This window comes from Balaenoptera physalus (assembly GCF_965194825.1).
Source record: "Balaenoptera physalus genome assembly, chromosome: 2".
NCBI classification, from domain to species: Eukaryota; Metazoa; Chordata; class Mammalia; order Artiodactyla; family Balaenopteridae; genus Balaenoptera; species Balaenoptera physalus.
In genome coordinates this window covers 48,909,008-48,928,498 of record NC_138883.1, presented here as the reverse complement: position 1 = coordinate 48,928,498, position 19,491 = coordinate 48,909,008, and the positions used below count along the sequence as shown (strand labels likewise).

Here is a 19,491-nt window from a genome sequence, read left to right as displayed (position 1 = left end):
CATAGGCCTGTAGAATTACAACCATCAAGATTAGGAGTGCATCACTTTCATCTGCGTAACACTGCTCCCTCGTGATAATTTTCCCGTGAAATACTGGAACTGGATGAAGTAAAAGGGAGAATTATTAAATTATCAAGTCCTGAACTAGTCAAACTTCACTATTTTTTGAGATTCTCACCCACATTCACTTCTTCAATAATGTAAATTGCAAATTAATAATCTTAGCTTCTTAGGTATATGTTTGTGGATGAGACCTAGAAAGAAGTTTGATAAGTAACCGAAAAATAATAATTGGAAGATAGGGTTTTCCTTGGTTTGGACTGTTACATACAGGGGTTAAGACAGTTCAGAGGATCTAGCCAGATAGGACACCCTGGTGCGCAGATGACTGAGGGACTAATAGGTGGAGAAGCACAGCTCAGAGGAAGTTGGAAATCGAAAAGCAGGAGTGGGATAGGGTGGGGCAAAGAGAGACTGCTGGCCAAGATAGGAAGTGGCAGGATGCGCATACTGGGAGCTGGTTTGCCAAAGATCAGGCCATGCAGGTGTGTGCTACCACCCCCATTCCTGACATCAATGTACAGAAGTAGTTCCGGTCTGCTTATCTGCCCTCTGCACCTTCTCTTCTGTGGCTGACATCACCCAGTCCTGCTTCCCTCCTCTGCTCACAGCTTACCCAGTTGGAAAGTTAGAGCACTGGGATTGTTTACTGTTAGAATCAGAGAATAATGAATACGTGAGCTGGAAGACAGATGTGTCCCTATTTCTAAGAATACACCCTGATTATCATATTCTCCACAATCTCTGAATGTTACTTTTGATAAGGAGATCATTTCATGAATTGCATAACAATAAGCATTCTTTTTAAACAGCTTTATTGAAGTATAATTGATATATCATCTATTTTAAATGTACAATGTAATGACTTTTTAATAAATTCATAGAATTGTGTAATCATCGCCACAATCCAGTTTGAGAACATTTCCAACATCCCCAAAAGATCTCTTATGCTTGTTTTCAATTAATCCTTATTTCCACCCCTAACACTAGGTGACCACCAAATCTGTCCCTATATATTTGCCTTTTCTAGGCATGTGCACAAAAGCATCCAGTATGTCCTTTGCCCCTGGCTTCTTTCACTTAGTGTAATGTTTTTGAGTGTTATCCTTGTTTGTAGCAAGCTTCAGTAGTTTGTTCCTTTTTAGTGCTGAATAGTATTCCATTGTCCATGCACAATTGATAGACATTTGAATTGTTTCCAGTCTTTTGCTATTATAAATAATGCTGCTATGAACATTCATATATATGTCTTCGTGTAAATATATGTTTTCATTTCTCTTGGGTTGATTCCTAAGAGCAAAATTACTGGTGAGGTTTAACTTCTTAAGAAACTGCCAAATGATTTTTCAAAGTGAAAAAATATTTTACATTCCCACCAGCAATGTAAGAGGGTTCCAGTTTCTCCACATCATTGTCAACACTTACTATTTTCTGTCTTTTTAATTATACCCATTCAGTAGGATCATAAGCATCCTAAAATGACCAGAGGTCATTTACCAACTTGAAACAGACCCTTTGATGTCTGTACAAACATAAAAGGAATGCTTATTTGCTATTTCTTGTTTTGGCCAAACAAGTAGAATAAGTTCAAACACATACACACACACCTAGCACTTTATGTGGGCAGGGGCGGAGGCTCAGCACTGACTGTCTTCTCCCCCGGGCCAGTGGGCCAGCTGCTTCTCCTATACAACTCCTCTGCTCCAGCAAATTGAAGCAGGTCCCTTTAGGATAACCCTCTCATAGCCCATGGTGTTATTTCAAAGAAAACAAGCAAACAAACAAATTCAGGGAAGTCATTTATTCTTTATTTTCTTCCCCAAATGGTGAGATTGGGTGATAAATAATGCAAGCAGAGGAGAAGAGAAGAAAGCAGAGAACTCAACATTTGTCAACTGCCCAAACACTGGAAATGAGATAAGCGTTTTCATATTTTTCACATCATGAAATTTTCATAATCTTTGATATAATTTTATGATCACTATCTCACGGGTGAAGAAGTGAAAGCTCAGAGAGGTTAGGTAGATTGTGTAAGGTCACACAGCAAGTAAAGCTGGGATTCAAGCCCAGGTCAAGTAGTTCTAAGCCAATTTTATTTCAGTATGCCAACTGAGAAGAAATAAATAAGGGAGGAAAATTCTAAGAAACAGGGAGAAAAAAGGTCATGTAAATGTTAACTAGTGAGAAAATATAACAGTGAGATTTACAATGGTCTAAATTATACAGCCAACAATTAGCTTGTGGTGCAGGGCTTCTATTATTTCCACACTTTGGTGCCTATGCATATACAAAGTTCACACCCTGGGGACTAGGAATCAAACTCGAAGCTTCAGGAAGGATGGGGAGGAGTGGTATTCCTGATTATTTGATTTTCTCCCAGCTGAAAAAAGATTGTTCCTTCTGAGCACTTGCCCAGATAGTGCAGAGAAAAACCGCAGAGACATTTTTACCACCCAGGGTGAGAAACTGAGAAGTTCCAGAATTAACCTGGTACATTTTTTGAGTAACAGTTCTGCTTCCCGCGGGTAAGCGGAACCTTTGCTGATGTCATCACCACCCACCATCACCTGGCATCCCTGAGAGGTGGCGGTCATAGCAGTAGAGAAATAGGGTGGAGCATTTAGAAGAGGTTACTTGCAGGAGCTGTCTCAAAGAAACACATTGACAGATTCCACAGTGAAGGCCTCCTTAATCTCTGTCTTTAGGAATATTTGATATATGTGTCTCTTACTCCATTTTTTTCCATAAATGTTTATATGGTCATCATGAAAGAAAAAGTGGTAACTCATCTTTAGGATGCCTAGTTTCAGGGGAAATAACACTGTCTCCCTTTAGTTTTTCTAGTCCTCAGGGCATCAAGTTAGGGGTTGTTCATGCTTAGGTTGGGAACGTGGTAAGAGGGACAGGGGATGAGAGATGAGAATATGAGTAATATTCTGTGAAATTACTTTTTCTCTAACAACCAACACAAACTCTAGTATTTGGGGACTATTTGGATTTTTGCCAATTAAGTCTTCAAATTTTAGGGCTTTAAATTAAATCCTGACTCTGGCAGCAAACTTGTTACTCAGCTCATATTACGTACTTAATAGCTCTTATTTTTGAATGGGAATAAAAATACCAGTTTACACCACAGGATCTCAGAGTGAGGTGAAAAACTAGCAAAAGTGATTACAAGGTGCTTTGCCAGAACAAATGTTTATTGGTGTACCTAATAAAAGCAGTAATAATAGTACAATAGATCAATGCAAACTTCCCAAACTATGTTCTAAAACATGTTAACAGGTGATCTGTGGTGGGGAAAAACAACCCCAACTCCATAATCAGATACATTTGGGAAACACGGAGTGAAATTTGTGTAACACCAAAAAGAGTTTAATATATTAAATGTGCGTTATCAGCTTTCAAGAGGGCTATGCTAGAGGGGGATTTTCTGAGCTGCTTGAAAAGAAAAACTTTTAATCACAGAAACATTTCGTGAAACATTTTGGGGAAAGATGACACAGAAAATTTGCAATTGCTTTAGGAGTATATTTTCTTGTCCTACCCAAAGTTCACATATCCAGGCAACTCTCCATTTCACCCATCTTCTGTCTAATATCTCCAACCAGGACCCAGATTGGTAAACCCATAGAGCACAGAAAGATGTTGAAAGAGGAATGATATCTATGACGCTTTCTAAATCTGAATTATCTTCTAAAAGCCTAGAGAGCCAGCCTGATTGAGACACTGATTAATGGTGGTTTCACGTGAAAGGGGAATTCTTCATTAAAACAAACAAACAAACAAACACTAACTTGTGTAATAACTACATGCAGTGCATGGAACTTGTTTGAACCTGGATTCTAACAAGCCAACTATAAGAAGATATTTTGGGAATAAGTGGAAAGTTTGGAGGCTAAGGAATTATTATTAGCTGTGTAACCAGATAATTGTATCTGGTTATCTAAGGACATACACTCAAGTGTTTAGTGTGAAATATCATGATGTTTAGGATTTGCTTAAAAATAATTCAGGGAATTCCCTGGCAGTCCAGTGGCTAGGACTCCGCGTGTTCACTGCCGAGGGGCTCGGTTTCGATCCCTGGTCAGGGAACAAAGATCCTGCAAGCCATGTGGGGCAGCCAAAAAACAAACAACCAAAGAAACAAAATTTCAAAAAATAGAGGAAGCAAATATGGCAAAATATTAATAACTGTTCAATCTAAATAATGGGATATATGGGGATTTTTGTTTACAATATTTTTCTGTCAGTCTGAATTTTTTGATGATGAACAGTGTTTTTTTTTAATGAAGATTTATCAGCCCCGGATCTACTAAATCAAACTCTCTGAAGATTGGGCCTGAAAGTCCGCTGTTGTTTCCCTCCTCCTCTCTCTCGCTCTCTTTCTTTTTTAATCGTATGTAGTATCAGGGTTTTTTAGGAAAGCTGAGTTGCTAGCTTCCTCCGGACTGTTATAGCCTTTGCACGTTGCCCCATCCTTCACAGCCCAGTACTTGGCAGTGATGTAGGTGTGTAAGGTAGTTTTAATATAGGAGAAAGCCTATCACCCAAATATGTAGGGTGAGGCTACAGATGCTTACTAAAAACCATCTCATTAAACGAGCTTAACATGACGTTTTTACTGATTAGCTTTAGTGTTTACTGTTTGTAATATGAACACAGTTGCACATCTTTGAATTAAAAATAAAAAAGTGAATAATTATTTGCCGTAATTAGAAGGTAACCGTAAAGTTATAATAAAAAAGTAATGTATTTTACAAATAAAACATTTTAAAGCAAATAGTATAAATAATAACCCTAATCAATTTCTAACACATTTACCTAAAAATAATTTCCTTAGAGAGAACGGCCACTATGAGTGATCAGCTTAATAAAGTTATGTATTATACTTCACATGCTAAACGACTGTCAACCCTCAGAGGTGACATTTTGATGTATCTTTTAAAAGAACACAGTGATGAACACAGAAATTCAGTACCTGCAGAATCCATGCTATTAATCCATATCAGCTGTACTTTCAAAAAACCACATTGTCGTACTTTCTAAATGTTATGGCAGAAGGTTTACATAACGGGCCTGAGCGTCATGCTGTGGTGCATACGGTCTGCAGAAAGTAGTCACCAGCATAATTAGCCATGTTCTAAGCCATTACATCCATTGAATATGGGTTTGTGAGCTATTTTCATTTTTCTAAAATATTACACTGAAATGGACTCATAACTGTTCTTTTTAAATGCTTGTCTGTTACCATCTAAAATCATGTGGCGTACCACAAGGAGTACCCTTAATACACCTTGGGAAACATCAACCTAATTTAAGAGCAGCAAGATTATATCAGATCCTTTGCTAATAGGAAAGAAAGGGGAAAATGATTCCTAAAGGGGAAGAAGTTAGGTCGTAATTATATTTGTATGACCTATAGCTAGCACAGTGCCTAAAACATAATAGGCATGCAATACATGTCTGAGTAAATGAATGAATGCTCATCATGTCTCTGAATTATCTCCAGCCCCTACTCTCAAAACCAATTATTTGTCAAGGTAAAGGCTTTTAATCAGAGCTCTTAGCCCATGAAAATTAAATTGCTGAGCCTGGCCCCTTTGTAGGAAATGTAACACTCATGAAATTCAAGTACTCTTGGGAAATCCAAACACATTTTCATTTACCAATGTATATAATCGAGGCAAAAATAAATTTAGATAAATGTATTTAAATAATGGATATTAGCTTTTGACATTTCCTGAAACACTGGAAAAGGAAATGGAAAATTCTATCTCACGGATTTGGCGGCAGCTTAGTGTAACTGAAAGAATGCAGACAAAAAGCCCAGGCTCAAATCCTGGCTCTGCTACTAGTTAGCGATGTATAACCTGGTAAAGTCACGTAATCTCTCTGAGCTTCAATATTCTCATTTATAAAATGAAAAGGTGAGATTAAACTATCTATAAGTTTCTTTCCAGCTCTGAAATTCTATTTTCCAATTCTTCTCCCAGAGACTCCTGAGCAGTGCTTGGTATGAAGCTTCAGGTCTTTTCCAGTACTGAGTAGGCAGAGTCTGGCATGGTCCAGTGTATGGACCCAGAGCCATTCTGAATTACTTGAGCCCAGGTACTGGCAAACAAAATCATTGGCATATAAGTAAAGCCTCTTGGTTTTTCGATTTTCAAAAAAATATATTCAGAAAACAATTTAAAATGCTCTCATTTCCTTTAATATTTTAAGTAAATTTTATCACAAGGCAGTACATTTAGCTGTTAAGGACTGCTCTCGGCAATCAGATTGTTTAGGACTGAATCCTAACTTTAGAACTTAGCCAAGGATAGATGTGCTACCCAATCTTACCTAATCTTATTGTGGTAGTCATTTCGCAATATATATGTGTATCAAATCATCACACTGTACACCTTAAACTTACACAATGTTATATGTCAATTATATCTCAAAGCTGGGGAGAAAAGATCTTAGGACAAGGGACTTCTCCATGACTCAATTACCTCATCTCTTTTAAGTGATTACAAAAAGAAAAAAAATGCTATCTACTTCACAGGTTTGTGGGAGGCATAAGAATTAAATGAAAAACAATACTTGCAAAGCACTTAGGAGAATGCCTGACATGTAGTAATCACTCAATAAAGCAGCTACAGTTGGTCTTTTCCCAAATATCCTTTATCTAGGAAACAACTGTTTTTTCCTACTAAAGAACACAATAAAAGAGTTCATTTGGTGTGTACCTACCCCTTCGCTCTGAGCTATTTACATTTACATCTGCAGAATAAGTGAAGAAGGCAGGCAGGGATCATAGCCTGTCTGCTCCTGGCCACTCCTACCCTAGAGTTCTGTTCCACTCTGCAACCAACTAAATCGCTTTAGTCAAGTCATCAAATTTGCCTAAAGTTAACCATCTGTCTAGCTGTGTGCTATTGGCCCATTCTGGGCAGCTCTACAGAAGTTGCCATGTGAAATGCTGACTTGTGTTGAAAATGATGGTTCAGGAAGTCCCTGTCCTGTTTTTGCAAGGCCCATGAGATAATGCCTGTGGTTTAAATGCTGCAAAATGCTGTTCAAATGTCACTTATTTATACGTAAGGTCCAATTTGAAGATAAAATCGAAAGGGAAAAGGCCAGAATGTGGGATGTGACCTCTGGAAGGTCTCTCATTATTACAGGGGACTGTGCTCATGTCCCATGGGTCCTGGCGTGGTTGTTTCTCTGTCCTGATTTGGCACAATGAGAGGGATGACCTGAGGGGGAAGAGGAGAGACCCTGTTCCCCAAGAGGGCTGGGAATGAAAAGATGGAGGCACCATAGGGAAGAAAAGGCCATATTCATTTTGAACTATTTTCTCACATTCATAAACATTTTAAGTAAACAGTAATTGTATTTTACATTTTAAAAAATAAATGTTTGTTTTCCTTTAAAATAACTGACAGGAAATTTATATGACTATGTCTCCTATTTAAGGGGAAGAATAAACATTTGAATTCACAACCATTAAATCAAAATCCTTTGAAAACTGGTTTTACCCTACAACTGATGAGCCCCCATTTCGTATGTTAATGAATGATGTTAAATGTATGTGTCATTCCTTTATTTTAGAAACGTATTTTTGCAATTTTTTTTTGGAAGCATAATACATAAGAGTGATACCACTGGCTGGAAGTAGTTGCTTGGGGAAAAAACTGACATCAAGCAAATGGCATGTAATCAGCCAGAACAGTACAATTAGCAATAACATTTTGCCCAACCGCACACACTTGCAGTGCCCTGTATCTAAAAACAAGCTTCAAGGGAATGGAGAACAGGGAAAACATTTTTTCCTTGTTAATTAGCATAAGTCACAAAGCTAGAGGGATTTTAGTTTGAAGTAGGAATTACAAATAATGGGGGCAATCTCAAAAACTGAGGCTAAAGATTAAATTCACAAGACAAGTTGATATCTTTATATCTTCGGGAAGGTAATCCATAAATCCATCTAAAACCATTTAAAAAAAAATCATTCCAATTTAACTCATCTCTCCCCAGATCTCTCAAAAGGTTTTAATGCCTGGCTTTTCCTGAAACTCAAGGACTTTTAGTTCTCCAAGTTGGCGAAGAGTAATGGGGAAATCTCTGGTTTAAGAAATGGAACGTTTGCCAAATTCTTTCCATGGGTTTGGAGTGAGATAGGATAGCACGGTGCCCGATCTTCATCCTCAACATCAGTGGGAACAGTAATTCGGTCCCGACCACCCCATTCAGACTGGGAGCCTCCAGCTGTGGGTGGTTCTGCATTGTTCACATTCCCCCTAGAGACCGTCAGGGCTGGGCTGACGGTCACTCTGGGAGCCACAGCTGACAGAGGATGCTCCTGTCGCGTGCTACATTTTACAGCTCGGCTCTAGCCGTGATAAACAAAACCATAGGAACGAAAGGCAAAGGTGATTCCAGGGACTGCCATCAGTTCCCTACGTGGACCCTGAACTGTCCAACTCTCTCCTTTATGTTGTGTGTGTGGCTCAGATGAAGTAACTGGAAACCCGAAGGGGAAAAAAGCTAGGCTGCAGATAGAATGCAGAGGCAACGGCAACTTACCTGAGAGCTTTGTCATTCTTCCTTCAGCTTATCAATTTAAAACCCAGGCAAACTTAAGCTGTTAGGGTGGAAGGGGTGCCATCAGGCACTGCCCTATTGACACCTTCTTGTCAAATGATATATAATTCTTTATAAATTCATTTAATTCTCTATAATTATTTAAAAATAGATCTGTCCACTGGCAGCAGGGCTGAGAATTTTGTCCCCAGCCCTTCCTGTCTCAAATCTGGGTTTGCACACGTTTGAGTGGGCACAGATCTTGGGTATTTCTCAAAGTTTTCTGATACCATAGCTTGCTGTCTGAAAAATCAAACACTTTGCTAAAAAGTGGACACTCTAGTGTCAGGTTTTAAAAATTGTATTGAATGCAAATGCAAACTGTGACTTTTCCATTTTGCTTTAAAAAAATTATTTACAAACTCCAATACTAAGGGGCATTTTGTATTTGGGTATGTTGTCTGTGCCCTGGTTTCCTTATTTGTGAAGTAGGAACTGTGATGGTACCTATCTCAGGGGGTGACTGCTATGATTAAATGAGATAATAAATTTAAAACCCTTGCCACAGTACCTGCAACACAGTAAATAATAAACCATCAACTGTCATTTTATTTTATTCCTGGAAACCACTCTTTTGAAGTCATTCGTCATTCATAGAACAAAATAGTATCTATCCATGCAGGCTTGCACTTATTATCCATGAGGTGTCGGTCACCTTCCAAAGCCCTGAGTGGGTCAGTGCAGTGGGCATGAAATATATAGATGTTTATCAGGCAGCATTAAAAGAGCAAAGCTATGAAATGGGAAGAAATAAAAACTGGGATGCTTATATATTCTGTTCAGTCTATATTCTCAGAGCTGCCCTGCAGCATATTTACAGAAATGTTAGTTAAGACTGTGATTCATTTACATGCTATTAGATTCATGAGGAAGTTTCTGGGGACTTAATGTTATTGTGATGTTTCTGGAGATGCGTTATTCATGTTATTCACATTATTCACTAAGACTGGTAGTCTCTATTGCTTTATCTTTAGTTGAATGACTTTGTAAAAATTAATAAACAGAAACCTCAGTTGAACTAGAGTTGGGTTAAAATGCCCTACAACGATAGCAGAGCTCAAAAGGAAGAAGAAAGACTTCCTCTTCTTGCCTGGCAAGAGCTCAGCCAATGAGAGACTCAGCCAATGAAAAGCCACTATACTTTGAACTCTCAATTCCTCCAGTGGACTCTGTTTACTATAACCCTCCCAACTTCCTTTTCCCCTTTTTGAAAGAGATCTCCTCTCCCTGTTGTGTGGGACTTGAAAGTGGCTCCCCATGGGTGCAGACCCCAAACTGCAATTCTTTGCTGGTCCTGAGTAAGCCCATTTTTGCTGGAGAAATAATCGGCAGTCTATTTGTTTAAGGTCAGCAGCTTCCGATTGACCAAATTAATGATCACAGTTTTAGTTACTCCGTTCACATCACAGAAAATTAAAACTAGGCAACCCTTTGTGAATTTGAATTGGATGCACTGACATCAATGTCCTTATTGTGACAAAAAGATTACTAACACATTACCTCCCCACCAACACACATTTTTATTCATTGGATAAAATGAATTGGTGGAGTAACATTACCTAAAGTATTTTGGGGCTTTCAAATGAAACATTTCAAAAGTATCTTTAATCTGGCCTCTTCATTTAAATCTTACTTTAGCATCGGTATTAACAGAGCAACTGGTCACAAATGAGTGTCAGAATCATCTGGAGAGTTTGTTGCTTTTTTTTGAGATTCCCAGCCCTGTCACTAGTTCTTAAATGGTTCTGATACACTTATGGGTTTGGAAACCACTATCTAAAATAAATCAGCTAATAAGTCTAAGTGGAAATCGGGCAATATTTGTAAAAGGTACTTACTGATGTCTTTTTAAAGCTATTTTTCTTGGGTTTTGCTTTCATGAGAATTTGAATATATTTGAATGTATACATATATATTCTTTATTTTAAAATGCTAGTGATATGAAGAATAATGGAAGGAAATATAGAGACAAGGAAGTGGCTGTAGTCAATATGAATGTGATCAATATGATTTATGCAAATAATTTTTGATAGCCCTAATAATCCTTTCAAAGTTCATTTCTATGTAGTATTTGTCAATAGCTATTTGTTCAAAACAATTTTTAATATTTAATCTATTAAGTACATTTCTATCACACTATTTTAAAATAAAATTTAGCAAATTATTTAAGTAATTACGATTATTATTCATTGTGAGAACTAATAACTAGTCAGGTCTTGTTAAATTATAAAGTTTATACTTTATTAATGTAACTTTTCCTTAAGACTAATTTTAGTTCAGTAAGTTGATTCTTCACTGAAGTGAAAAGCTTCAGCGTTTCCAAATTTTTTCTTCTCTATCACTATCATTTAATATGAATTGAGATAAATCTTGCCATACCTCAGCTGACAAAGAGGATGTGTTCTACCACCTTAGAAATTTTATAGCCAGAGATAGAAATTATGCTAATGCAAACAAGACTTTCGTCAGATAAAAAGATTATCCTATTTTCTTTCCCTCTTAAAAATCACTGTATACTTATAAAGGTGATACAGGAAGACATAAAATGTGTATCAAGTCTTGGGGCTGAGAAAGAGATCCAGGTAAAGTTAGGAGAGTAGATGGAGAAACGGAGCCTAAATACCTCACTCTTTCGGTCCCAAATGATCCCTCACCTCCAGCAACTCTTTTCAACAGACCTTCAGTAGGCTCAGCCAGCATCCCTAGATGGGAACCTCCCCTCATCCCAACTCACAGGGCACCTAAATGTTCCAGTCAAGTTCACCCTTTAGATCAGCGGTTCTCAACTAGGGGCAATAATTCTTTATCATGAGGTACCCTACACTGTAGGACGTTTAGCAGCATCCCTAGCCTCTACCCACGAAATACCAGTAGTATCACCCATCTCACCACGCATGCCCCACTGCACTGTGACAACTAAACATGTCTCCAGACACTGCCAAATGTTTCTGGAGGGGCAAAAGTCATATACTGGTTGAGAACCACCAGATTAGAAGTGGCAAAATAGGGGTTTGAAAAGTGCCTTATCTCAAAAATATACATCTCTCCCCTTAAAAATGCTGAAATTCCTATAATAAGACCTTGTATCTTTCTTTCCACAATTGCAGAATACAGGGCTTAAACTTGTACCTATTCTTGTATAGGTACCAGTCTGAGGTTAACTTTGTGGGAATACTTTCAGCTAAAGTGCAACTAGTCAGTCAATTATGACAAAAGGTTGGACTTCCCTGGCAGTCCAGCAGTTAACACTCTGCATTTTCCACCGCAGGGGGCACAGGTTCCATCCCCGGTCAGGGAACTAAGATCCCACATGCCATGCGGTGCGGCCACAGAAATACATACATAACGTACATACATACATACAAAAGGTTGGTTTTCAGAACCTTCCCAGGTCTGCTCAGATCACCTCAAGTGGACCACTTTTCAGAAAGAGGACTAAGAACAAACTTCCAAACCTTGATGACTTTACCTGGAATTGTTCATCTACCTGTCTAACACATACGTGCTGCCTTGTCACGATTGGTGCTAGATGTAGTGTGAAATATACAGTGACTTCAACATTCTGTAGGTGGAAAGAAGGGTCTAGGAGAGGGTCAGATATTGGATATTTAAGAGGGAGAGTGGATAATTGAAATTTAACTACAGGATGGGAGATTAGGTCTCGTTTACCTCTGTGTCCCCAACACCTGGTACACAATAGGTACTTAATAAGAATTTGCTAAGTGAATAAACGAATGATGGAGAAGGCCCTCAAGCAGCTGGGGGGACTGGGGATACAGAGCTTTGGTAGGAGGAAATTGACTGAGAAGAGTCAGGAGAGAATGGCCTAAGAGGAAGATACATGGAAGCTTGGAAGTGGAGAGGACTAAAGCCCTAGTGAGAAGATGCCTGATCAACTCTGCACCAGAAGCAAGGCAGTTCAGGGAGAAAGCATGAGCTTGGACAGATTTCCTGAGTTCAGATCCAGGCACAACCACTTGTTTTCTTTAAGATCCTGGGCATCTGTAAACCAGGGATAATGACAGTTCCTCTGTCAAAAGGCTGTCATGAGGGTTCAATGAGGTAATACTTATAAACCTCTTAGACCAGTGACCAGCCAAGGGTCAAGCTAGATCAACCCTTGAGAGTGGCAGTGTTTCAGAGAAGGATGAGGGACTTGAGAGCCATAAAAATCTGAACGATCATTGTGGTGAAAGGAAAAGGAAGCCAACCAGGAATGAGTAAAAAGTTGACCAAACATCTGTGAGCCCTCCACTGACGCAAGTGTTGTCTTGGTGATATGACTAATTGACTCATGTATTCGATTTTCCTTAATCTTCCTCAGTGACTTTAAAGCAAAATGCAAGAACATTGATGATTGAGTTGACCTGAATTTGGGGATTGTTAAGAAAGCTGCATTAGAAGGTCAAAGAGATATGGGACGTTGAGACTAAGGGGAGGATATATTCAAAATGGCAAGCCCAGGCATTAAACTCAAAGGTTAAGAAGGGAAGCCCAAAACAGCTAATAAACTGAAGGAACTGGGGGGTGGGTGCGGGTTGGTGACTGAAAGTCTCAAGGTCAAACAACAGCTCTGGTGGGAGAGGTGGAAGGGCAGGATGTGGTGGACAGAGCAGTTTCCAGTGTTCAGAGATGGAGCAGCTCCAGATGACACAAGGTCCAGTTAAACTTCACATGGAGGTGGGGGAATCCAGCAAGGAATGGAAGCAAGGCCACTTCGTTTCCTCTTGATCAACTCAAACCACTCTGTTCCCAAGGGTATCTCATCAAAATGTTTTGTTGGCAAGGAATTCAATAATTGATTAACTGCTCTATTAAAATCCCTCTAACGTTCTTCTTGCTATCTCAAAAGGCTGTAGTGTGAGTAGTTAAAGTCAGGGGGAAGGCTCACACAGAAATAAAGTACACATCAAGGAATATCAGTAGAGATAGAACATTGATAATTATACCATATGTTTATACTTTAAATATAAACATTAGGTAAACTGGCTGATGTATGATGTCCCATTCAAATCAACTGAAAGTCTTCTTAAGGGATTGATTCTTTCTCATCATTACCTGGGATATCTGTCCAAGAACCATCTCAGCAAATGTTAATCCTCTCCCATTCTCATCTCAGTGCCTTCTCTCTTTTTCTCCACCTCACTCTCAAAGCAGCTGTGTGCGCTTGCGCGCGCACGCAGCACACACACACACACACACACACACACACACACACATACATACATACCCTCCCTACACACAGTTTATGCGATTCATTCATTCAACAAATATGTACCAGACACTGTTCTAGATGCTGGGGCCACAGCAGTCAGAGAGGTTAGATCTGTGCTTACATGAAGCTTATATTCTAAATGGAGAGACAGTTGACAAACAAGTGAACATATTCATAAATAATTTCAGATTGTGAAAATGCTACCAAAAAACTAAGTGATGTGATAATAAATTATTTTATATTCATTTGTATATTAAATCTGTACGTATATAAAATTATCATGTAGTAGGTATATATCCCCATTATTTTTTAAGAAATTGGGGTGAAAGTGACAAAAATTATTATCCAATATAGAACTATTGGCAGAAGAGAAAGTCATTAATTTGCTGATTCTGTTTTTCTGCTCCAGAAATCACATAGAATATTTGGCTTATGATATATGAATCACAAATACTTTATTAAAAGTTTTTAACAGAAAGCAAGTTTAAGAAAGCCTATTCCCGCCCCCCCAACCCCGAATGGTCTTACCTTCAAAGCAAGATCTAGTTAAGAGTGCTACCAACCAGCACTTTATTCTCCTGGCCTGTCAAAACTAAACTTCAGGGTCTGAGATCCTTTGAGAACAATCTCAAATCCATGATTCCTAATTCCAACTCCATAGTCTAATTACCAGTGTCCCTTCTTCAAAGAACTAGAGCATAAGAATTCTGTTTAGGCTAACACAATGATATATTAGGCTACCCTTGAAAAAGAAAAATGGAACCACTGCTTTGCCTGCAGAAGAATTTCTTAAGATTTTTTTGGCATTAGGTTCCATAGGCAAGCCAAACAAGAGTGAATGTAGGTTTTGTTTCTAAACTAGGATCAGGTGAAAGGGAAACATCGATCTAATGTGGGTGTTCACAAATACTTTTTCCCTTTTATCCTACCAGTTAATAATAACCAGCATGCCAGGACCTTGTGTTATAACCAAAATCCCAACCACTGCAGATGGGTAGGGCTGTCTCTTGGAGGCCCCACCAACAGAGTTCTTTAGCCTCAGTGAAATTCCAGAGAAAGCACATCTTATTTGTACTTTTATCCATCATTCTTTTTTAAGCAACTAAAATCAAGTTTAAGAGCATGTTCATTATGCCTACAATCTACTCAAGGTAACCAAATTAAAACAGACTGGACAGATTTTAAACCTTCTTCATAAATGGACTTTCCCTCAAGAAAGCCAGAATCAGCCAGGCTGTAAGTCTGTATTCATTTGGGAAGATGGACATTCATACCTCCCCCGTTCTAGTTCAGTATGTTTCATGTGCCTCAGGCACAAATCGATAAGATGGCATTTAAATATGGAAGAGAATTTCAGTGACATCTGTACTGTTATCATTTGTGTTTCAAAGTGACGCCACCTAGAATACTATCCCAGATAAAGATCATCAGAGTGTGCCCGAGGCATAACTCAAGAGTAACCAGTCTATCACCAGAGTCCTACTTCCTTTCCTTTCTCATCTGTCTCCCCCAGTGGGGAGTGGAGGGCATTGCCTTCCATCTCTGGGGGGTAGGAATGTTTTCTGTCAGCTTTTCGGAGAGTAATCAAGGAATCGGACCGAAAAACTGCTCTGGGACCTTAAAGGCCCATTGTATAAACACACAAGCGGCATACATCAGGAGGTTTTATACTGTAGGCAGTCTACCCCTTGTCTTGTCCCTTCTACTAGACATTTTTTGGTATGAGGGCCCTTCTACCTGTCCTCAGTCTTCTCTAGAATGTGAAGCCCATGCATAAGGCAGCAGTGCTCTTTTCACACTTAATTCCAAGACCTCAGTGCAATTCTCTGTGCTGGGCTCTCCTACCTTGTGTACCTAATACCTCCGCTGTACCACTTAGAACGGCCTCTCCTCAAGAGTAAAGGGCCTGGCCTGCCCGCCCCCGGTCTTCTGGAAGCTTTTGTCTGGAGTATCAAGAATTCAAGCCCTCAGGGAATTGGAATGTGGTGTTTGTGGTGAAACTAAAACCATAACGGAATAGAAAGAAAGAAGCTCTTCAAATGTATCTCCTGTAAACTTTTATATACTGTATTAAAACCAGACTTTGTCCCAGGATAATCAAGTTAACCTATTTAAAAACAGTGTCTCAAAATTTGATGGCCAAGAGAACAGAATTTAATGAATGCAGACTTTTTCAAGTTTGCATCTCTAAATTGGGTAAAGGTAAATCTTCCTGAGTTAAGAGGTACATAATATTAATCCCAATGCTGTGCTGTCTCTGCAAGATACAATTGACCCTTGAACAACCGAGGGGTGCGGGGTGGGATTTAGGGGTAGCAACCCTCTGTGCAGTCAAAGATCCAAGTATAATTTATAGTTGGCCCTCCACATATACACATATACCCTCAGTTCCTCCATATGTGTGGTTTCTCTGTATCTGCAGTTCCATATCTGCAGATCCAACCAATAGCGGATCCTGTAGTACTGTAGTATTAACTATTGAAAAAAACCACATATAAGTGGATCTGTGCAGTTCTAACTTGTGTTGTTCAGGGGTCAAATGTAATTCTTTCTATTCCTGGTACATAATAATGAGACAGCTGGATTAAATGACTGTTAATCAATTCTCCTGCCTTTCCTTGAGAATTAAAATATCTTTTGGTGTTTTTATTTTACAGAACACAATTTGTATACTAGCTGAGAATAATAAAAAGGGCACTTGGAGTTTTAGTCAGTGAAAACCAGGACTACATCACTGCACTATTTGTTTCCACAAGTGATTCTTTTTTTCTTTCAAAGTGATATACATTAGCTAAAGGGACATTTAAGACCTTAGAGTAGGACTTACTTAAATTTATTTTGCTTTAAAATGCATTTTGTTTTGCTTTTTCAATGAACTTCAGTAATTACCAAAAAGAAAAAGGAACCTAATTTCTTTACTATGACCTTCAGCCAGAATGATGAACAGTATTTAATTTAGGGAAAGTATTCTTTAAAAGCTAATATGTCAAATTACTGGCTTCTCCCTTTGACTAGAATTTATATTTCAGCATTAAAACATACGGTAAGTCCCAAATTCCCTTGAATTATGTTTAAAAGATGAAAAATAACTAAGCTTTTTTCTTCTAACATACTGAACTCATCTTAATTCTTAACATACTATTCTGGTGTTTGGAAAATATCAATACTTATAAAGGAATGTAAATTATAGCAGTTCACATCTCTTAGTTTTCTATACAACTGTGTTTCTTCCATAAAAGTGTGTAACTATCACCCACCAAAGCTTAAGCCTCTTCAATTCCAAAATGAGGCTACGGCCATTGTCCTTTAAAACCATGTCTCCGTGCACCTGCTCATTCTGCGCTCTCTTCCTAAGATACCCTAACCCATGGTTCCCACATGTGTCTCCACTTAGAATAATCTGGGGATTTTGAAAACACTCCCAAGCCCAGGTCACATCCCAGACCAATTAAATCATATGCCTGGTACACAGGCATCAGGAGTTCTTTTTAAAGTCCCCAGGTGGTTGCAATATGCTGCCAAGTTTGAGAACCACCACCTCAACCAACTTGTTCCCAAACTGTCCTTCATCCTTCCCATCTCAGTTGACAGGGTATGTCTGAAGCCCTCCCTGAAGGTTCTAGGCCTTCCCATTACTCCTCCTACATATCTCTACCATAGCAAGCAGTAAAAAGTATATTGTAACTGTTTACCTGCTCACCTGTTCCCTCAAACTACTCCAAGAGTCTATTTTTAGGTCTGAATCCCACAGTCTCACCCTGTGCTTGGTGTAAGGGCGTACTCAATAAATACATTCATGGCACGAATAACTTCTTCCTGATAAAACTAAAGCAAAAACATACAGTTATGTTAATATTTATATGTTATGGAGAAAGTATTAGTTTAAGATGTGTTTTAGGATAATGTTTCACTTGATGGGCAATGTCTCATATTTAGGAAAACATCTCATCATACCAATGAAAATAAATCTATATCTCAACATCAAAAAGAATAATAAAATATAACTTTACCTACAAAACTTCATTCTTTATTGTAATAAGCACAGAAAAACATTTCCTGTGATAAGAAACATCTAAAACAACCCATCCTTTCTCAGTTCCATTTCCATCTTGAGTGGATTATGCGTTGCTTTCCAAAGCAATCCTTTCCGAATTTTATGTTTCAGGGGTTTATAAAACTGATTTTTAAGAGTTTTAAAGTACTTAGTTGGGACTTCCCTGGTGGTCCAGTGGTTAAGACTCCGTGCTTCCAACGCAGCGAGCAGGGGTTCAATCCCTAGTCCGGGAACTAAGATCCCACATGTCACGTGGTGTGGCCTAAATAAATAAATAAATAAATAAATAAATAAATAAATAAAGTACTTAGTTTACAAAGTGTATCATGTTAAGAGTCTATGTTTATCATGGTATTCATACTGTTAACATGATCATTATAATTAAAAAAATTCATACAGTAAGTTTTGCTATAATCAAATTCTAGACAATAAACCCAATCTTAAATGCATGTTTTAAAAAAGGTGTTTTTTAAAATTTTTTATTTTTTTGCCTTATATATCCTGAGAGGTTTATTGATTTCTTTCTTTTTTCAATGTAATTGTAGCTTCTTTTCATTAGTAGGAGTGATAATATGATGTTTTATTGTGGTAAAAGATATATAACATAAAATTTACCATTTTTCCAGGTTTGTTGAGATATAATTGACATATAACATTTTATTTGTTTCAGGTATACAGCATGAAGGTTTGATATACATATAGATGGTGAAGTGATTACCACAATACAAGTTAACATCTATCACCTCATATAGTTACAAATTCTGTGTGCATGTGTGTTAACTTTCAAGATCTACCCTCTAAGCAACTTTCAAATATACAATACGTTGTTTTAAACTTTAGTCACCATGCTGTATGTTACATCCCCAGTACTTATTTACCTTATAGCTGAAAGTCTGTACCTTTTGAACACCTTCACCCATTTTGACCACTCCCACTCACCCCTTCCTCTGGCAACTGACCAATCTGTCCTCTATATCTATGAGTTTGGGGTTTTTTTAGAGTCCACATATAAGTGATATCATATTTAAAATATTTTGCTCCTTGGGTTACCTATTCATCTCATATTGCAGCGATGTTGTACAGTCTAACAATATGTTATTCTTTATCTGCTAGATTTTTATGCATGAAGCCTGAAAAAAAATCAGATTTAGGAACTGTTTTCCAAGACAGTATTATATTTCTCACTTGTCTCACATCAAGTTAATTTAAAACCTTAACAACTACTGTTCAATATGCACTCATTCTGAATGCATATTAAAGACAAAAATGAGAGAAAAAGTATAATCCTCCACTTTTTAAACGCCAACATTGTAATCAACTACTAAACAAAAATTTAAATTTAGTCTGTTAATTAAATACAGCTAATTTAAAAGGTAGTCATTGGAACATGGTTCTTGACCTCCTTCCTATAACGGGAGTCATGACTTTAAAGCATGAGTGCAATAGGCTTAGAAACTGTTCTGCTTTATCTGAAATAAGCTCCGAATGTATTTTCAATTGTGGAAAGGCAAAAAGATTACCGTTCCTAATA

General features: G+C 38.1%; 2 long non-coding RNA genes across 2 annotated transcripts in view; one reads left to right on the top strand and one right to left on the bottom strand.

Moving 5' to 3' along the window:
• Positions 1-18,787, top strand: part of LOC309654448 — a 173,888-nt gene extending 155,101 nt beyond the window's left edge. Inside the window, exon 5 of the long non-coding RNA XR_014260246.1 lies at positions 6-18,787. This is a non-coding gene — a long non-coding RNA (uncharacterized lncRNA). The remainder of the gene's footprint in view (positions 1-5) is intronic.
• The window catches only part of LOC309654458, a 595,613-nt gene that overhangs the window by 319,533 nt on the left and 256,589 nt on the right, over positions 1-19,491 (bottom strand). The gene's annotated exons all lie outside the window — the stretch shown is intronic.